This window comes from Limulus polyphemus, unplaced genomic scaffold (genome assembly GCF_000517525.1).
Source record: "Limulus polyphemus unplaced genomic scaffold, Limulus_polyphemus-2.1.2 Scaffold1059, whole genome shotgun sequence".
Lineage (NCBI taxonomy): Eukaryota > Metazoa > Arthropoda > Merostomata > Xiphosura > Limulidae > Limulus > Limulus polyphemus.
Window position 1 is genome coordinate 240,560 of NW_013666669.1, and position 12,363 is coordinate 252,922.

Here is a 12,363-nt window from a genome sequence, read left to right on the forward strand (position 1 = left end):
GCAGGGATTGATATATCCAATACTAAGAACTTGTGGCAGGGATCGATATATCCAATACCAAGAACTTGTGGCAGGGATTGATATATCCAATACTAAGAGTTTTCCTAAGTTAAATCACAAAGCACAATCACAACCTATATTCCTCTATTTTAGTTAGGGCGCTATGTGTGTCGTGTGACCGAACGTGGGGACGTTATAATGTAGTCAATACCACTGCTCGTTAGTGAAAGAGTAGCCCAAGAGTTAGCAGTGGGTGCTGCTGGTTGATTACCTTCCCTCTTTTCCACAGTTCAAAATTAGACGTCACAAAGCTTTAGCAGGTGTGCTATAACAGAACAAAGTAAACAGTGTTAAAGTAACTAATGATAATTCTTACCCCAAAATCTGACTTGTAAATGACTTAAATAAAATTGATAATAATTACCATTCACTTGCTTAATCTGATTCCCACCCTAACAGTTGTTAGTCAATAAAATTGATATATCTAGCGCCTGCATATATCGTATCTTAGCTGACCTTGTTACTGAGCTAAAGATTAAATTAGTACTGGATATAGCAGATATATTACATATTATAGTCTCCTTTTGTTTCATTCACGGATTCTTAGAATAACAAACATACCTTCTTTAACATTACGAAATACTGAATACATAGTTATTCTAGAGAAATTAAGGTTTAAAATTACTTGGACAATGACCTTGATGTCCAGAGAGCAGTGCTCATTTAAACTTCCTTTATCGAACTATTAGCCAAGTTTTAATACTCAACAACTGAGAAGAAGCTTTGTATTCTAACTTAAATTTGATGCTTTACTCCACGGAATGACGTTTTAAACTCTTTTCTCACCGCTAGATGTCGCGCTCCACTGAAAACCAATTTAACATATTTTATCACCGCTAGATGCCTACTCAATTGAATGACATTTCTATTATATTTTCCCACCACCCTACTCTACCAAATGTCATTTATAACATATATTTTCTATTCTAACCATACTACTCTGTTCAATGATGATTTTGATATATGTTTTCTCACTGATTTATGTCCTATGACGTATTTTCTCACCTTATTCTAGACGAATGTCCATCAACCACCATCATGATCTGTCATCATGCTTAGCACAACTTACAGCATTGTTACGTGATATTTTTTACTTGAACATAGATACAAATTAGTGTTATCGTGAATCCTACAGGAAATACTGGTGTAAAAAACGCATGTTTGTGGTATCTAATACACGGGCGATTAACAAAGTAATAAACATAGCAACATAAAAGCATGTTTACATGCGATTTAGTGTAAACCTAATTGAACTATTATCGTTTTAAAATTTAATTTTGAGACTAGAACCGAGTCCTAGAGTTATTTAATATGGGACACTTAAGAGAAACATTAATGCAGAGCAGCAAATTTCTAGAGTGCCATTAGTGCACAAAACAGTTATGTCATTCAGTAAAAACACTCGTATGATTTTTGAAATTAACCAGTTAAACATTAATGAAAGAACAATATTAAGAGACTTGTGTGCTATGGATGTAACGAGTTATTTGGATTGCAGTTACATTTGAAAATCCCTGAGGGTCTTGATTAAGAATGTGATGTTTAAAAATGTATTACGCCTGATTCTAACGTCTTATGACAAATGAAATTGTAATCATCCGTCATCGACTTGTAAAAGGCGTACACATCCTAACAACTGTTATTGTATCAAATGGTTTATATAAATAGTATTCCGACCACTACTGTTTTGTTGTATCTCATCCGAGCTCCAGGTTGAGCGAAACGCGTCGTCGGCAATGGATATGACAAATGTACTTGTAATAATTCTTCGCTGACTTGTAAAATGCGTACACACCATAATAACTTTTAGTGTAAAATATTATAGCTGAAATTAAACTTTTCGGCAAAAGAAAACTTGTACAATCTGTAGTAGAGAGTCAACTTTTCAATATAAGAAAATTCGTACAATCTGTAGTAGAGAGTCAACTTTTCAATATAAGAAAATTCGTACAATCTGTAGTAGAGAGTCAACGTTTCAATATAAGAAAATTTGTACAATCTGTATTAGAGAGTCAACGTTTCAATATAAGAAAATTTGTACAATCTGTAGTAGAGAGTCAACGTTTCAATATAAGAAAATTCGTACAATCTGTAGTAGAGAGTCAACTTCCAGTAAAAGAAAGTTCCTACAATCTGTAGTAGAAAGTCAACTTTTCAGTTAAAACAAACTTGTACAATCTGTAGTAGAGAGTCAACGTTTCAATATAAGAAAGTTCCTACAATCTGTAGTAGAGAGTCAACGTTTCAATATAAGAAAGTTCCTACAATCTGTAGTAGAAAGTCAACTTTTCAGTTAAAACAAATTCATACAATCATGGAAAATTTCTGTTTTGAATTTAATATTCACGGTTAACAGAACAAATAAGTGCCCCCAATCGTCGGTGCCCACTCCTAAATTTAATTATCTTCAGTCATAGCCTATGGTATTTTCAAAATAGAAAAGTCCATATTAGGTTTCAATCATTTCGTATTTTATAGCGAATCACGAAAAGTTTTAGATAAAAATAAAAAAACAACCCTAAAAATATTAAGAAATTACACTTTTGTGCCAATCTAAGAAATTGAAAAGGTTTTCAATGACGTCACATTCTTGTATTACGCGTAACCGTCATACACCAAAAGCAGTCAGGAAGACTCAGAACGCCTTCGATAACAAGATACACCCACGCTCGCGTCAGTCAGACGATGACCAAACTCTAAGTTATCCTTCCAAACATAGAAACCAAACTGTTACAAGATAAATCTTCTGCATCCAACCCTACAAGAGTAGTGATGACTCATCTCGTGCAAAATTTAACAATTACTTCTCAGAATAAAAATACTTGTTTTTTATTTCTTTATATATATATTTCTTATTTAGTAAAACGTTTAGCAATTAAATGCTATCGGGTACACTGTTTAATACTTATGCAACGAGTTGAGTAGGTTATATTAAAACGATTCTGGGTATGCAAATCAGAAAATCACGTGACAACAACTGATATAAAGTCGCGGTGGACGGAGTGTATAAGAACTACACTTTGACGTTGCTTGGCGTAGGTAGTGTGATGCCACTGGAAACTGATCGCTTTTGGGAAGAGTGTATAACAGCCCTTTCGGACGCAAATAGTCACACACTCAGATCATAAAGACGTGTTCAGATTGGGGGATTTAGAATCTCTAAGACGGTTAAATCTCTTGTACTTAATGGCATTCGAAAAACAAATATGGATCAGAGGCAAAAGTCACCAACATATCTCAGACACTAACACACAATATAATCTAGAAGGATCTGGAACCAAGGACAACAGAGCATGGGCTCACTAAGATAAGGGCTCTAGCCATACCCCCCGTTCAACCGTCGCCACCTTACAGTTGTAGAATGAAAGAAGTGTTCATGCTATTCCTTATGAAGAAATTCTGGGCAAGACATCGGTCACAATGCCTATGGACTTCTTTGCGATAACTGTTGAAACGGGTGCTAGGATTTCGTCGTCCTCGTACGCGAAATGGATTATAAAAAATAAGCAGAGAGGTGAGGTGTGATTTGGTCATGAAAACCTTACGAAAGATCACTTTGCAATGGAAATTACGCCGCAGGGCTATTGACAAGATGCACAGTAGTAAGATAGAACATGATCGGACGTAATGACATTAATTAAAACGATATAATGAGGCTCCAAAACCGTTTCACTATAACGTACTCAGCCCTCTGTATTCATTTTATATACGATGCAATCACAATTTATCACAGACAATTATTTCTTATGACCTTTATCTGTATATTTATGTATTTTAGACGACACACAGTTTAACCTATATATATATATATATATTAAAGGTTTAGATTACATATGGTACTCACTTCAGCGGTTATGCTAATTTAGCGTTACTTTGACTTTCTATTTCTCTTTATACTGCTTGATATATAATTTTCTTTGACAAACAGGTTTTGCAGGAGCAATTTTATTTTTTATGTCATAATTTCAATTATATTTAAATAACTGTCAACTTAATAAAAGAGTATGTAAATTTATAAGGAGCAAAACGAACTGTAACGACCTTTAGAAACTCACTACTAAAAAGATTATAAAAATATTGACATTTCATTCCTCAAATATATTTACCGTCAGATAGCATTTTGTGTTATAAAAGGGTGTTATCGTTTTTCTGACGCTTTGACATATTCTTTATTTGTGTTATTAACAGCGAATGGATGTCGTTACACTAGAGAGGCAGAATCTTCTTTTATAATAGCACTTCGAATAGACGATTTTTTAAAAGTTATAAATGAATATTTTACTTAGAAAGCAAGTTCTTGAAGGCTCGCTAGGATAAATGTAGTTGCTTCATGACCTTTTCATTTTTTGTGAATCATACTTACATTAAATGTAAAATAAAACAAGGGATAGACCTATTTACTTGAGCATCAAAAAAGAAAAGTTTACAATCAAATAATCCCACAACTGCAAACTGGAGCCTAGATTAATAACTTAAACATCCGCTCTTTTTCATCAATTTTATATAAATATATAAAGTAGCAGATGTATGAAAGTGTTGGACACCGAAGAGACCATTAAGTCCCTTAAAGCCGGCGATAAATAAATAAAATATGCGCGTGTTCTGCTGGGAGAAGCAGTAAGTATGAATTATTTCATAATACTAGCTTTAATGAGAAGGAATGTCAAAGGAGAAAACACTGTGTAAAATTTATAATCTTCTTCTATAGAAACATGTTCATGTGCTTTAACCTAATTTACACATGCGCATTGTAATGGAAGAGGGTAGTAGTAACACGTCACCTGGTGATTAGATGATTATGTATACGTGGGATGTTCTAAACAACTAAGTCTGAATAATAGAGTCCCAGAGATGTGCAACAAAAGACGAGAATTAAACATCAGTATATTTAGTATTAATAGACTGCACGTGTTCTTTACAATGACTTATTTTGTTTGTGGGTTTTGAAAACACAATAAGTTTTATAGGTGTAGTTTAAAAGTCCAAAGTCTGCCCACTCTCTAAAAGAAACGAAGTTATTTCTCACGACTGAATAAGTTCATATGCCGATAAACAGATATTAAAATAAAACATCCAGTTATTTTTTCTCGTTGAAATGTTCCACATATTTCTTAATCTGATGTAGTTTAAAATAAAATGTTTATAAAATACAATTATAACTTTGTCCCATGATTCAAAAATCTACAAAATGTAAATATTAGGCGGGCCAAAATTTGGAGTAAAATTGTTATCAAACCACAGCTTAAATTATTATTTCTTCCTAGTGTGAAATAAGAAAAACCACAGACCATTCTTGGTCTGTTCAAGTGTTTAGAAATATAAGAAGTCTTGTTAAATCATCGCTTAAACCTAAAAATTACATATCTTAGTTTGTAAAGACAGTTTAAAATAATAAAAAGATATTGTTTGTAGTTAAGAACAAAGCTACACAATGAGCTATCTGTGCTGTGCCTATCACAGGCATCGAAACCCGATTTCTAGCGTTATATGTCCGCAGACTTACCGTTTTTTCTCCACTGAAAGGATGGCATAAAAAAGAAACAAAATTGTTGAACTGAAAATGATTTCAAAACTCCAGATACTTAGTGTCTTCATAGTTTTGATATTTAGTGTCTTTATATTTCAGATACTTAGTGTCTTCATAGTTCAGATATTTAGTGTCTTCATAATTTTGATAATTAGTGTCTTAATAGTTCAGATACTTAGTGTCTTTATATTTCAGATACCTAGTATCTTCATAGTTCAGATACTTAATGTGATTATATTTCAGATACTTACTGTCTTCATAGTTCAGATAATTAGTGTCTTCATAGTTCAGATAATTAGTGTCTTTATATTTCAGATACTTAGTGTCTTCATAGTTCAGATAATTAGTGTCTTTATATATTTCAGATACCCAGTGTCTTCATAGTTCAGATACTTAGCGTCGTCATAGTTCAGATACTTAGTGTCTTCATAGTTCAGATACCTAATGTCTTCATAGTTCAGATACTTAGTGTCTTCATAGTTCAGATACTTAGTGTCTTCATAGTTCAGATAATTAGTGTCGTCATAGATCAGATACCTAGTGTCTTCATAGTTCAGATAATTCGTGTCTTTATAGTTCAGATAATTCGTGTCTTTATAGTTCAGATACTTAGTGTCTTCATAGTTCAGATACTTAGTGTCTTCATAGTTCAGATAATTCGTGTCTTTATAGTTCAGATACTTAGTGTCTTCATAGTTCACATACTTAGTGTCTTTACAGATATCCAAACAAAATCAGTCATAAAGTCATCTACTAAATTGTAAAATTATTTAACGTTACTATTTGACATACCATAACACGTTGTTATGTAACTACTAAATATTATCTGACATGTTATAATAAGTGGTTGTTATGTAACTAATAATTATTATTTGATATGTTAAAATAAGTGGTTGTTATGTAAACATTTTAACCAGTTTTGGTTTATTTGAGAGAAGAATGTTGACTGAAAACTTTTGAGTAACAGAATTATGTTTCTTTGTTTGTTGAATTTTGTTAAGCTCTAAAGGAATAGCGGGATTTAGCACTTACTCTTATAACCCACCTATGGCTCCAAAGTACGGAGCGGGAGTTTTTGTTGTTGCAACCTGACATCTTAAATGAAAATTTTATTAATGTTCCAAATCAAGGTAGCAGGTTTTTGTGAGTCCCGGGTGAAATCCTTGTTAATTCTCTAAACCACATGAATCAGATTTAAATGGTGCATTAGCTTTTAAAATATCTTAATAAAATATTTTATGTTCTTCTAAGTTCATCTTAAAGTTCTTATTATAAACTTTAATGAAATATTTGTCAACCTTGCTGAAGTTCTTTTTCTTAAAACTTGATAATAACCTTTGAGATTTAAGGTAGAATCACTGAGTTTCAGCCAAATCGTTGCCATTATGAAAGAAATATGTTTAAGAAGTATAGATATAAGATGTACGAGTAATACGTAAGAATGTCCATCAGTGGGGCAGCAGTATGCTTACGGACGTACAACTACGACCCGAGGTTCGATTGCTCACAGTGGAAACAGCAGACAGCCCAATATGGTTTTGGTTTAAAATGAAAAATACGAAAGAATTAACAAAACTAACTTGAGAAATTGAAGATTCAGATCCTGATTTAAAAACGGAGTCTGAAATTTAATTTAAAATAGATTATTTATTATAATGATTAAAATTATGTTTGATAGGAAAGTTTTGTAAAAATAAAATTCCATGCTCTTGCTGTTCAATGTTTATATTCTCTCGTCCGGTGTATTTCAAGTTTCTAATTGATTGACTAGTTGAAACATTATGTACATTTTTTTCCAGAAGAAAGAGCACATTTTAGTTTATTTTTGGTCTTTGACTCTACTTCTATTTATGAGTTTGTAAAGACAACAAGCTCAGATGTGTAATAACAGGAAACGGCCATGAACACTGTTCTCAAATCCAACCCTCAAACCCTCACAAATTTAAGCTAACAAAACAGATGCTGAGACTTAGACGTCTCTGTTCGTTACCTCAAAAGCTAATGAAATTCATATTGCAGTACTATATTTAGTAGGAATGGCTCTAGGGACTGGAATAAATTTGTTAGTGACAGCATCTCGCGAAAAAGTTTCAGAACATAGATAAAGAATTGGATGTCTTATTTTTAATAAAACGACGTTATTACCAACTCAAAGTACCCAAACGACCGTTTGTTACCATGGAAACAAAAAGCAGATTTTGTGAAAATGGCATGCTGAATTTAAAAAATAAATAAATAAAACCATTAAAAACTTTTCATGTGCCTCAGAATATTTACAAATTCTTCATATTTTCTGTTTAAAAAGCTTTATTGTTTTATTGTCAAAGTTAAATATGGAAAATCTTACACACACATCTTCTGCATGCTTTTATAAATTCAAATAATTATTTTAAAGATATTAACAATAGACGTCAAAGAGTTGGCGGTGGGTGCTGTTGTATAGTTGCCTTACACCTAGTTTATCATTTCAAATTTAGAGAGGGGTAAAGTAGATAGCCCTTGTGTTGCTTTGCGAGGAAATTCTTAACAAAAAATTAGCCTGTGAATTTTTAAGTAAACGCTTGCATTAAGCAAAGCCGCCATTAAACATACTGGCATACGTTTTTCTACAGAGGATTGAGTACATTATATTAAACAAATAAGTAACGTGACAACAACGACTATATATAAAGTCGCGGTGGAACAAATTGTATCAGAACTGTATTTTAACATATATGGCATTTTGTAGGTAGTGTGATGCCACCGAAAATTGATGGATTTTGGAAACGGTACCTAAAAGCCTTTTTCCGACCCAAGACATTTAATCTCTCGAATCATAAAGGTTAGTTCGGAAAGATTATTTAGAATTTCTAGGACACGAATATCCCTTATACTTAATGGCATTGGAAAACAAATAAATATGGACCAACTTAGGACACCAGGACCAACCAGAAAGAGACTTGTAACAAGTCGTACCTCAGCCATGGTAAATAAAGTGCAGAGTCCTATAAAAAGTGGGGATCCACGAACACAAATGTTAGTGGCAAAAGCAGTCCACTTGGTTTAGGCAACAGTACACAACATGATCAAGAAGAATTTCCGTCTCTAAAAGTGAAACAAATTATGTGTACACAAACTATTTTCACGATATATTCATTCAACTGGCGCATAACTGAAGTAGCTGGAGAATAAAAAAAAGGTATTACTGTTATTCAATACGACGACATACCAACCAAATGTATTTATTTCTGTACAATCGGATTGTTCAAACGAGCGCTATGAAACCGTCGTCCTCATACACTAGATGGATTATGGAAAGGCAGTAGGAAAGAATAGGGTGGTTCGGACATGAAAGCATAAAGGTGGAGCCATGATAACTTACGCTGCAGAATTATTGTCAAGATGCGCTGTGGTCAGAAAGGGCATGAGCTGATGTGGCGAAATGTACTTTACTGGCAGTTCAAAATCGTTTTAGTATCAACCTATGGACAAGTTAGTTTACATAGATTATCATAAACACCCCACGCTCCTATCATGACTCTTGGGGACTTAAGCGTACCAATGAGCACGTGTGCCACGTTTGTTCCCGGTAGTTTTCAGATGAAGTTATAAACACAATTTCAGACATGGCGCTCAGGTATTACAGGAGACAAGTAACATAAAATCCGATGTCCGATTTGGCTCAGAGACCCTAAAAACCCACTCTTATACCCATATCATGCCTTGGATGGGGGGGGGGATATAAATAAGGATAACCACCGAACCACCACTAGTCCGCCTCCCAAGTTTGGTTCTGTTAGCTTCAAAACCGGGGGAAAAGTTCACTGATAAAAAGAAAGAACTTTTTAAACACATAACGTTAATTATTATAGTAGACATTAAGCATTACGTAATCCTACACGCCATGGCGCAACAATATAAAAGTCTCCCTTACGTCACTTGTGTACTTTTCTTTGGAATTGTAAGTTCGTTACCGTTGTATCCATATCGTTCAAGCTTTGCGTTAATTTATTGGACCGTTGTTTAGTGTTTTATCGCTGAGTAAACGAAGCTGACTGTTGCTGGGACGTGCACTTTGGTTAAAGAGGGAAAATGGGCATATTTACATCAATCATTAGCCTTTCTCTCACAAAATACATAACCAGTTTAGGTTTGATGGATGGAGACCAAACCTGTTGTTCTAAACAACCATAGTTTTACCGCCATTCAGTGTCGCTATTTCCTTGAAGTTTACTTCTGTGTGATTTCTAAGTGACTATTGGTTAAAATTTTGATTTACAAATCCTACTTGTTGTTAATCAACCAATAGACATTTTAGTGACTTTATACACAATTTACTTGATGTAAATATTGTAAAACAAGCAGTTATTATGTTTGTCAGTTTGTACAGGGGAAAACACGTTCTCAATTTATAAACAAACAAATCAAAATCATTACGTTTGTCAGAGAACTCGAAGGTAACGACGTTCTGAAATTCAACAACAAATCAGTAATTACGTTTGTCAGAGACAAGGGGATTTTAAAATTATAAATAAATAAAAGTCATTAGTTTTTTTTAGAGAATGCAGAGGTCTCAGATTATATAAAAAAAGAAAAGAAAACAACACAAAACATATTAAAGTCATTACATTTGTTAGAACGTATGGGAACAAAGCTTTTCTCAACTCGTACTATGGAGAAACAAGAAAATCAAAGTCTTTCTTTCATCTGAATGCTCAACACACAGGCAAAGAATTTATCAAAAAGTAGACTTCTTAGACATTATCTACAAATTATTAAACTTCAAAGTAAAGTCAGATAACCAGAAAACTGTAGTTTAAAACGAAGGAAGAATTTCCTTTTTTTTGACATAATCGAAACTTGCTTTTAAGTACTAGGTGACTCTAGAACGAACGTGGGCAGGAAGTAGGCCTAGGTTTTTTGCGAACACGGCGAAATTTATAATGAGTTTTTGACTTATAATAGTCTGTATGGGTAATAACTATCTCGTGATTATAAGACCAGAATCGCTTGTTCAATGTTTATGCAAGGCGAAGCCAGAGGGAGATAGATAGATAGATAATGCTGAACAGTAATTATAGCAAACAATCAATACATTTTTACGTTACTTAACGTCTCTAAAATCCGGGGTAAACGAACTAAATGTCAAGTTCAGATTTAAACAACTATACGTTACTAAGGTCTCAACATTACTATTGAAACAATCTAGATTCCTACTCACAGTCTCGTACCTACTATTGTCTTACTAAAGCCTCAACATCAGTATTGTAACAAAATATAATGTTTATTCTCCTTCTCGTACATACTATTGTATTCTTACGTCTTACTAAGGCTCTAATAATAGTGCTTACTACCGTCTAGTTATGCCTTACGAAAATCTCATCATCTGTACTAAAACAACCCGAGACCTGTACTCAAGGTATTCATACATTCACCCTTGGTTGTCTTACTAAGGTCTCAACACCGGTATTGAAACAACCCGAGACCTGTACTCAAGGTATTCTTACATTCACCTCTGGTTGTCTTACTAAGGTCTGAACACTTGGTTATCTGGTTGTAAATGAAATAACATGTGGTTACCCTTCGGTTGTAAATAAAGTAGTCTGTGGTTACTTTTACTTATCAAGTTGCCAAATTGAATGTTTAGAATCTTAACTTTAAAAATAAGGAGAATGTTAATAAAAGTTGCTGATGTGACCGATTTATTTCAGTATTGAAGAGTAAAACATCTATTATTGTGATTAGATAGCGGATAAGGTTTTTATTTTCTTTATGGTTTTTGTTAGGAAAACAAACCAACACAAGAGAGTGATGTGAGATGAATATCGTTATAAGACTGTACCGATCAATAGACCGAAACCCCAAATCTTCCTCAAGATCTCTACTGGTTGAAAATCTCTAGTCACGCGAAGTTGAAATTACACATTCAGAAGTAGTCGAAAAAGTTTTTAGACAGGGAAGGTCTCGTGTTGAAACTGGTTAATGGCAACACTAGTGTGCCGAAACGTCATTGCCCTAAACCTGTTTAATCATAGGCTGTCCATATGTATATAAATAGTCAACGAATTATTACCTGTTAACAACGTCTTTCAGATATCGTTGGGAAGTTGTTTGAAACTATTATTTTAACAAACACAAAGTTAGAAGATAACTGATATTTAGTATCAACACATTATTAGGTTACTATTAACACCCCCGTGATATTCTTATTTGAATATTTAAACGTTATTGAATAATTAGCATCCAACACAAAGAGGTTGTAGCTTCAATGGTTATAAAAAAACTGCCTGATTTGTGTTTCACAAAAGGTCTTGTATTCTCACGAGCTCGAAACTGGAGTTTGTTTCATCATAATAGCGATTGAAGCGCCACCTAAAAAGACATTTCTTCCTGGATTTTAAATTTCAATAATATCATACTAGAGATGCATGAAGCTATAAAAATGTAAGGATTTAACTTGAAAACAGTTTTACGAAGTTGGACAGAGGGTGTTTTGTCGTGGGAAATATTTTAAAAAAGAAAAAAAAGTAGCCTGGGAGACAAGAACATAAGCGTTGCTGCAAAAACAATAAACAAACAAAAGTGTTCAATTATACAATTCACAATTAAGAAGAACTAAACCATACAAGTCCAGCATTGCTGTCCACACTAATATATACAGACAAATCTGAAGTCCAGCATCGCTGTCCACACTAATATATACAGACAAATCTGAAGTCCAGCATCGCTGTCCACACTAATATATACAGACAAATTTGAAGTTCAGCATTGCTGTCCACACTAATATATACAGACAA